Source organism: Centroberyx affinis, unplaced genomic scaffold, assembly GCF_046629955.1.
Source record: "Centroberyx affinis isolate AG114_WGS23_722 - 3 ecotype Tasmania unplaced genomic scaffold, CSIRO-AGI_Caff_v1 ptg000870l_1, whole genome shotgun sequence".
NCBI classification, from domain to species: Eukaryota; Metazoa; Chordata; class Actinopteri; order Beryciformes; family Berycidae; genus Centroberyx; species Centroberyx affinis.
This window is the reverse complement of record NW_027279463.1, coordinates 67,501-77,500: the sequence shown is the minus strand read 5'-3', so window position 1 is coordinate 77,500 and position 10,000 is coordinate 67,501. Positions and strand designations below refer to the sequence as shown.

The 10,000-nt window shown below is 40.8% G+C and overlaps 1 pseudogene; it reads left to right on the top strand.

The window, feature by feature from the left end:
* LOC139645479 (MAP/microtubule affinity-regulating kinase 4-like) overlaps positions 1-10,000 on the top strand; it is a 41,927-nt pseudogene that overhangs the window by 6,919 nt on the left and 25,008 nt on the right.

Here is a 10,000-nt window from a genome sequence, read left to right as displayed (position 1 = left end):
GAAGCGGTTAGAAAGAGCAAGATGATGATGATGATGCTTCTGCCGAGGTGCCGCTGAGCAAGGCACCGACACACAGCTGCTGGGCACACGGGCTGCACTGGGTGTGATGAGGTTTTAACTGTGTGAATGTGAAGCAGGGCATACCAATCTTCCCAGGATCAATAAAGTTTAAAAAAAATGTCACACAGTATTTATTTTTTATTTATGTATTTGAATTTTATTTGATAGGGACGATGCAATTTAACACAGTTCCAATACAGAGCATGAAACTGATGCTGCACAGAGAGTTTATAGCTATTGCTAATTTTCAACTCTTGTGCCTAGTTGGGCTTTTACATGTACAGTGTAATTAAAATATACAGCTTTCAGTATCATAAAACCACAATACACTACAGATATGGAAATACAATAAAATACACATGCCACAATACACCAATACACATACACCATACACCAATAGTAATTTAGAGTACAATTAGCTAAAAATGAGTACATCTCTGGTTTGCTTTTAGCCAGAACTTAACCTTTGTTGTAAAAGATTTTATATCTGGATTTAATTTGACTTTAGTTGGTAATGTGTTCCAGAGTATGTTGTTGTTATTGGTGTTGACATCTTTTTTTTTACCCCATTTACGGGTATTTTTGTCCCTTTTTTTAATGCTTTATGTTATGAAGTTATGAATATTTAACAACAAAATAAGCGAAATTTTCCCTTTTTTATTAGTCTTTGCGCTTCATCGTGGATTTGTTGCACCCTTCTGTCGGAAACGTGAACAACCACAGATAACATTGGAGGCCTATTGTTGTAGTGTGTGTGTGTGTGTGTGTGTGTGTGTGTGTTTTACATGCATACATAGGTCCCACATGTACTGTATGTCTTACTTGGTTAGATTATTCACAGATGTAATGCACAAATTCAACAAAAACAAGTTTGCCACAGTGGTTTACAACTACTAATGCTCGCTCTGTATCTCGTTAACACTCTTCCCTCCCTTTCCTTTTTCACATCACACCCTTTCTTTCTTTCTTTCTTTCTTTCTTTCTTTCATTGTGTGCCTTTCCCTCCCTCTACTCCCCCCATCTCCTCTGCATTGTTAATCTAAACGTGCCTAATTTTTCTATTTCTATTTCTCTTTCCTGTAAACAAACTCTGTCCTTGTGACACACACACACACACATTTTGTTTTTCATTGTGCATATTTTTGGCCCCGGTTTGGGCTGGTCCATACATCATCAGTCTTCCAGTCCTCCCAGTGTCGGCTCATTTTCCCCTCCAGGTTCAGAATGTCTCACCTTGTCACTAATAACTAAATCAAGGATGGATGAATGAATTGATTGCATTTGTCCCTAAAAAAAAAAAAACTTAAAATGTTTTGAATTGAGCTGACGAAATCCAAAACCATATAAGGTCTTGAATACAATCATATATTTAAGTTGTAAATACAGTTTCAGGATCTTCTCTTGTTCAAACGACTTCTCTAGTGAGTTTTCAACCCGGGCCACACAGACCTAATCGCTGTTTTTCACTCGTTTTTAGGATGAAATTGGTCTTCACTTTAATTCCAATCTGACATTAAAAAGCTTTCAAAATGTCCCAAACTGAGCTCGAAGCGGCCGTCGCCATGTTCCACAGTGCGAAGCCTCTTTTTCCCTGTGTAATCTTTTAAAATGGAGTTTACAGACCAATACATTAGTGTAATTAGACAGAGACAGAGAGGCAGGGTGAGGCAGCAGTCTGGAGCTGTGTGATGGATGAGAGGGAGTGGTGGGGGGGGGGGGGGGGGGGGTTGGGGAGGTTGGAGGGGGGAGCACCCAGGGGACGAGGCCCCGCTGTCAGCCTCGGACCAGGCGGACGCTCCCTTGGGTGGCGGCGGGCCTGGAGGGGGTCGGAAAGATGAGTGTGTGTGTGTGTGTGTGTGTGTGTGTAACGATGCAGGGGGTAGGGTTTGCGTCTATGTACCAGCTGTGGATCATATGATTTAATAGGAGAACAAGTCAGATGATGAATGAATGACGAATGATTAAAGACGTGGACGGAGAAAAGCGGTCAGACAGAAAACCTTGTATCTCCAAGAACTCAACAAAAAGAGCTCTTATTTTGAAATGTACACCCATGCATTTACACACATGTAAACCTTCAATTCAAGCCACAGATTTTCCTCAGATAGCATTTTTTATCGTCATACTGATATTTTGTTTGTGCCTGGACACAGTCGAGTTAGTGAAATATTATCTAAGTTATCTAGTATATTATAATACATTTATTTTTTATAGCGCTTTCCTAAATACTCAAAGACACGTATTATTTATAGCAGTGGTTCTCAACCTTTTTCATATCAAGGACCTCTAATTTAGTCCACATTAGGGCCATGGACCCCCATTTGATGGGATTTTCTCTCTTGGACCCAAATCTGAAAATATTTTTTATTGTTAAATATGATTTTGTCCAGAATTTCATGACTGTCTGAATTGTAGGTAGAGAGATAACAGTGAAACTATGATCAAAACAGCCATTCTTCTACATTCTATAATTGTTCTTATAAATGAAATAATGAAGTTTAACAATTCATCAATTTGCTGGGGACCCCCTGAAATGTCCTCAAGGACCCCTGGTGGTCCCCGGACCCCACGTTGAGAACCACTGATTTATAGATATGTGTGTTTATATGTAATTGAGACTCAGTCAGATTAATGCAATGTAACTATTCATTCTCTTTATTTTTCAGCTGTTTCGAGAGGTACGCATCATGAAAGGCCTCAACCATCCCAACATAGGTGAGTCACACTACAGAATCGCTCTGTGTGTGTGTGTATGTGTGTGTGTGTGTGTGTGAGATACGGTGTGTTTCCACGTGTGCCTCTATACTGATATCTCTCTCTCTCTCTGTGTGTTACAGTCCAGCTGTTTGAGGTGATTGAAACAGAGAAGACTCTTTACCTGATCATGGAGTACGCCAGTGGAGGTGAGTGACATCACCGCCCCCTGCATCATCATCGTCATCATCAATAACAACAACATTATCATCATCATCATAATCGTTGCCTTCATAATCAACATCACCATCATCATTGCTGCTATAACTAGAAATGCACCAGTTCCACTTTTCACTGCTGCTGCTGCTGATTCTGATTGATAAACTTTAACCAGTGTCCTAAAGCACCAATTCGATCCACTTTTACTTGATCCACTCGACAAAATAAACTAATTTCATTAGTTTGGGGTAGCTGGACATAAATAATTGAGTTGTAATCCATTTTTCTCCATTTTCATTAGAGAGATCTAACATCCATCACTGCGTAAAAGACTGAAAGTGAAGTCGCTTTGCTTTGAAGTAATAATCTGTGACATTTTTATATAATTAATGTCTGTTTTGCTACTCTCTTTTCTTTTTAGAGATTATATTTTGGTTTTTCAAAAAGTTTACAAAACATACAGCCACACAATGACAACACAGAAACGTTCACAGTACGTTACAGACATCTCAAAAATAAATCAACAGACAAATGAGAGATAGGTTAGCCTTAACCACAGTAGAATGTTCTTTTACAACACTAGTGTGGTGAGAACAGAGAGACCATGCAGATGATCATTCATTCATGTGAGATGGGAGATTCTCCATGTAGTTGATAAAAGGTTGCCGTATTTTATAGAAAAGATGTATCTTATTCCTTAGTGAGTAGGTTGTCTTTTCCAGAGGTTTGCAGCTGTTCACTTCTGAGAGCCACAATCCAGCTGGCAATGGGAGATCTCACTTCCATTTCATTGCAATACATTTTTTGGCAATGGCCAGTAGGATTACCGATAGATAAAACACAACAGTGATCCAGCCTATATCCAGTTCAAAAATCTTCTCCACTGTCTGTTCTAAACTGCCGGTGTCTGGTAGCTCTTTCCTGGGGAAGATCCTCCGCCGCACAGGAAGTGATGCGTTTTACGTTTCCGGTTTGTTTGGAATAAACAGAAGAAGAAGAAGAACTGGGCGGTTAGCATGAGCAGTGATAGCCACCATGGCTGAACAGACAGAGAAAAGAGAAACTCAAACTGCATCAACAGAAAATCCATTTTTCTTCTTCTCTCTCTTTCTCTTCAACATTATTCACTCTTTTCCCATGCCCTCCCCCCCCCACTCTTCTATTTTTGTCGCTTCTTTATTTTTCTTTCTTCTCTCCTCTCGATCCCCTAATCCCTCTCCTCCGCTGTCTGTCGGTGTGTTGTGTGATCTTTCCTCTCCGTCTCGCTCCCAATACCTAATAAGGAAGCCAGCAGCTCACATGCTGCTCTGCTGAACTTAACCTCAGCCTGCTTCCACTGTTCAGGATCTACAGTGCGAGACGCTCGACTTTAACACACACACACACACACACACACACACACACACACACACACACACACACACACACACGCACACATATACTGTATGTATGGTGGTTGACTTACACACACATAAAAGCATTTATCAGTTTATCAGAGTTTCCACTGATCATGGAACTTCATGGAATATCATGGAAGTTGGAGAGGTGTTTTCCACACAGGGAAACTCTGGGATTTTGATCAATTTACTGGGGAAGTCTGGGAATATCAGGGAATTTTTCAAATGTGTCTCTTCACAGGAATATAGTAAAATGTGTTTTCCGACTTGTTTCACACATCCATTGCACTACTATTATTGTTTTTCCAGTTTACCCCTTTAAAAGTTTTTTTGAGGTCAAAAACAACATTAGTAAAACGGGAAGGAATAAAAAATTTTAGGTCGTGGAAACGTTACGGAAAGTCTCGGAAAAGTCACAGAATTTTCCATCATGTTGGGAAGCCTGAGTTTCACACACATTTATTCATGCAGACACTTTTCTGCTTACACCACTATTACCAGTGTTGGGGTTGTTACTGTTAAAACGTAATAGATTACACATTCCTCGTTACTTTTCTTAAAAGTAATGAATTACTTTACTTATTACTCCCTGAGAAAAGAAATCATTTATTCTACTCGTTACATTACTTTTGTGTTACACCCTAAAATGATTGTGCGAGGCTCACTGTGTTCATTTAGTCAATAAATATTGTGGAGCGAAGTCGTATTTTCCACTTTCTCCACTTTCTTTCGTTACCCCCAACACTGACTATTACACACACACACACACACACACACACACACACACACAGTTTTCATATTACATGTTACATATTACAGACTGTACCTGCAGCTCTGGTCTCACTCGGCTGCCCTCTCTTCCAGGCGAAGTGTTCGACTACCTCGTGTCTCACGGCAGGATGAAGGAGAAGGAGGCCAGAGCCAAGTTCAGACAGGTCAGTTCACGCTCCGTCCAATCAGACTGCTGCTTCTGACACCATGTGACTGCGGGGTTTGGTTTGCTTGTTAACTGGGCGGTGTGAAGCACATACAAAAACGCAGTATAGTACATTTTTCAAACTGTGGTTCAGAGCAAAGAAGACGGGTGAAGAAATCCAGTCGCACATCTTTTATTGATAATGTTTTGATCGGGTGTGGATCTTCAGAAGGTGTGAATGGAGTTCATAGAGACTTTACTCTTTTCTAACAGTGCGTTGTTTACAATATTATGTAAATACAGACTTACTATGAAGCACGTTGAATTTTCCTTGTGTATGAAATGTGCTATACAAATAAAGTTATTATTAAAGTGCATTTGTTTACTACTGTGTGATATCTTTCTTTTGCCATGTCTCTCTCTCTCCCTATCTCTCTCTCTCTCTCTCTCTCTCTCTCTCTCCCTCCTCAGATTGTCTCAGCAGTCCACTACTGTCATCAGAAGAATATCGTCCACAGAGACTTGAAGGTGATTGGCCGATTCTGATTTCCACCTGGTCCAGTAGTATTTGCCAAAATAATTCCTTGTGTTTGTTTTAACCGACTCGGAGTGGCAGATGGGTGGGGTTTATCGCTTCAGAATAATTCAGATCACAGAAAAATACACTAAATTGACTTTCCTGTGATCATCACTGTAATAAAAACATATGAAAATGTTCAATAAATGTTCTCGAATGTTCTTCAAATGTGTTATTGTAAAAGTTACTGTCTGTTAGCGTCTCATTCATTAAGACTAATAAAAGGGACTGGAACAATCCATTTTGTAAACCTTAATGAATGAGACGATAACTGACCGTAACCTTTATCTCTTGCAAATAAACTAAAACCATAATCATATTCGGGGACGGTATTTTTTAGGGTTTTGTTTTTCAGGATTTCAGCTCTTTTTTAAAATACAATTTTCCCTAAATACAAATGTGAGATTATAGTTTTCTTGCTTTTTTCCCCCTATTTTTTTATTTTCCTATTTTTTTGATTGTATCCCTATAAAGCATTTTATAGCTGTGTTTTGAAAAGTGTCATACCATTTATTTTAAGTTTAATATTGTTATTATCATTAGTAGGTATAATAGGAGTAGTATTTGGTTTGTTAGTGATAGTTGGTGATGAATCTGGACCTAGATTCTTTTAAACCTTTCAAACCCTTCCACTAACCTCCCACCTCCCTCCTTGTGTCCTGCAGGCGGAGAACCTGCTGCTGGACGCCGACTCCAACATCAAGATAGCCGACTTCGGCTTCAGTAACGAGTTCACCATGGGCAGCAAGCTGGACACGTTCTGCGGCTCCCCGCCGTACGCCGCCCCCGAGCTGTTCCAGGGGAAGAAGTACGACGGGCCGGAGGTCGACATCTGGAGCCTGGGGGTCATCCTGTACACGCTGGTCAGCGGCCCGCTGCCCTTCGACGGGCAGAACCTGAAGGTGGGCGGGGCGCGGAGGAGGGTGGGGAGGGGGGGGTAGGAGGATGTAGAGGGGCAGTGGTGAATGTAACTAAGTGCATTTACTCAAGTACTGTACTTAGTACAATTTAGAGGTACTTGTACTTTACTTGAGTATTTCCATTTCATTTCACACTTTATACTTCTACTACATTTCAGAGGGAAATATGTACTTTTTACTCCCCTACATTTATTTGACAACTTTAGTTACTAGTTACTTTGCAGATTTTGATTATTATATAAATTATAAATCAACTAATAAATTATGATATAATTTTTATAGGTTAAGCTACCCAGCAGTATATAAAGTAATTAAAATTAGCTCCACCTTTACCAGCTGCAACATTAAAGTGATGAACACATTAATGCATCAATAATTATAGTCCAATAACATGATATATATGATTCTGAAATGGGCCATTCTGCATAATGACTACTTTTACTTTTGCTACTTTAAGTATATTTTGATGCTAATACTTTTGTACTTTGACTTAAGTAAGATTTTGAATGCAGGACTTTTACTTGGAACAAAGTATTTTTACACTGTGGTATTGCTACTTTACTTAAGTCAAAGACCTGAATACTTCTTCCACCACTGGTAGAGGGTGATGTGGAGGGTGTGCAGGGTGTGTCGGGGTCTGATTAAGGTCCTTTGGGTGACTTATGACTCCATTTGAGAGATTTCAGAGTTGTGCAAGACTGATGGAAGAATGAGTGTGAAGGCAGACTGCAGGAGCTACTGAAGAAACAATGTTTTCACTTTGTTTTCTTCTTTGTTTTTGTAATTGCAGCAACTTGACACTATAAAATTGGGATTTAAGGATGAAAGAGTCTAAGTATTTATGCACAAAATCGCTCCTACGTACTGCAGAGGCATTATCAAGAAAATTTTTTTGTCAAAATGGCCAGAAGACCCCTTTAACCCCCACATGCACCCCACTATGGAAATCCTTGTTCTAATCCAGTGGTTCTCAACTTGCGTGTCGGGACCCCTAGGGGTTCACAAGATCATTTTGGGGGGTCGCAAGATGATTTATGGGACAGGAAAAAAAACATATTTCTACTATGCAAATGTATTATCATGTCTATTTTTTTGTTCATGTCTATCTCTTCTACTGAGTAAGTGTCTCTGTTGTCCTAACTCATGCTGTATGTGTGTGTGTGTGTGTGGTGTGTGTGTGTGTGTGTGTGTGTGTGTGTTGTGTTCAGGAGCTGCGGGAGCGTGTTTTGAGGGGGAAATACCGCGTTCCCTTCTACATGTCCACAGACTGCGAGGGAATCCTGCGCCGCTTCCTGGTGCTCAACCCACCAAGCGCTGCACACTGGAGGTGAGCAGGAAACACACACACACACACACACACACACACACACACACACACACACTGACTTACAGGACATTAGCACCATCCTAATGTCTGTTTGGCAGTTATCTCAAGGTGTACGAATCCTTCCTTGACTCTTCTCCTTCTCGTCTCCTTTGTCTACATTTGCCCCTCTGGACTGAAGTGGATTTAATAAGTGAAGTGTAAACAACAATTTAGAATCTCATTCCAAAGTGTAAATAATATAATCTGGATGGAGAGCTTGTGAAATTGTGATGGTCAAGTGTCTCATTTGTGATTACTACAGCAGATAACATGGAGCTGAATCATGATTCATTTTTCTGCCCCACGATACGTAGTCACATTTTTGTATTGCGATAAATGAATTTCCCTGTCTCTCTCTCTCTGTATCTCTCTCTCCCTCTCTCTCTCTCCCTCTCTCTCTCCCTCTCTCTTTCTCTCTCTCTCTCCCTCTCTCTCTCTCTTTCTCTCTATCTCTCTCTCTCTCTCTCTCTCTCTCTCTCCCCCTCTCTCCTCTCTCTCCCTCTCTCCTCTCTCCTCTCCTCCTTCTCTCCTCCTCTCTCTCTCCTCTCTCTCTCTCTCCTCTCTCTCACTCTCTTTCTCTCTCTCTCTCCCTCACTCCTCTCTCTCTCTCTCTCTCCTCTCTCTCTCCTCTCTCTCACTCTCTTTCTCTCTCTCTGTCTCTCTCTCTCCTCTCTCCTCTCACTCTCTCCCTCTCTCCCCTCTCTCTCCCCTCACCAGCAAATAATGAAAGACAAGTGGATGAATGTTGGCTATGACAACGATGAGCTGAAGCCTCATGTGGAGCCAGTGGAGGACTACAACGACGCCACCATCGGTGAGGAAAACCACAATACCCACAATGCAACTTCTCATTTCCCACTCTGTCGTTTCTCCTGCCATTTTATTGCTAGTCATTAGTAATTTATCTGTTACAAGTTATTTAGTTTGTTGTATTCGGCCGATAGCTGGTTTTGGCTCCGCCCATCAAGGTTTAACTCGACCAATTAGATTATTTTTGCCTCCGGAGCAAATTCTCGCAAATTGTTTTTATCCTCACCCACATATTTCCTGGGTCAGTAGTCCGGAGTGAAGTTGCTGCAGCTGTCTGTAGTGTTTTTTCTTGCTGTTCCAGATGTGATGGTGGGGATGGGCTTCACCAGACACGAGATCAAAGATGCTCTGACCAATCAGAAGTACGACGAGGTCACCGCCACGTACCTGCTGCTGGCACGCAAGAATGAGGTGAGACTTAACATCTGAGATCTAAAGGCCCAAAAATATATTCTATATAACTATATTCTGTGTGCGTCTCTCTCTCTCTCTCTCTTTCTCTCTCTCTCTCTCTCTCTCTCTCTCTCTCTCTCTCTCTCCCTCTCTCCCTCCCCTCTCTCTCTCTCTCTCTCTCTCTCTCTCTCCGTCTCTCTCCCTCTCTCTCCCTCTCTCTCCCTCTCTCTCTCTCTCAATTTTTTCAATTCAATTCAAGGAGCTTTATTGGCATGACGTACATGTGCACATGTTGCCAAAGCATAGATTCAAATATAAATGAGATAGAAATAAAGTAAAGTAAAATGAAATAAACTGCATATTAAATATATAGATTCATCACATAGAATATTTCTGGACAGTAACAACAATAACAGTGATGATTACAAAAAAAACAGAGTTAAAGAAGAGTTTACAGAGTTGATGTCTCTCTCTCTCTCCCTCTCTCTCTCTCTCTCTCTCCCTCTCTCTCTCTCTCTCTCTCCCTCTCTTTAGGCTTTACTCTTTTCTAACAGTGTGTTGTTTACAATATTATGTAAATACAGACTTACTATGAAGCATGTTGAATTTTCCTTGTGTATGAAATGTGCTATAATGTGCTATACAAAT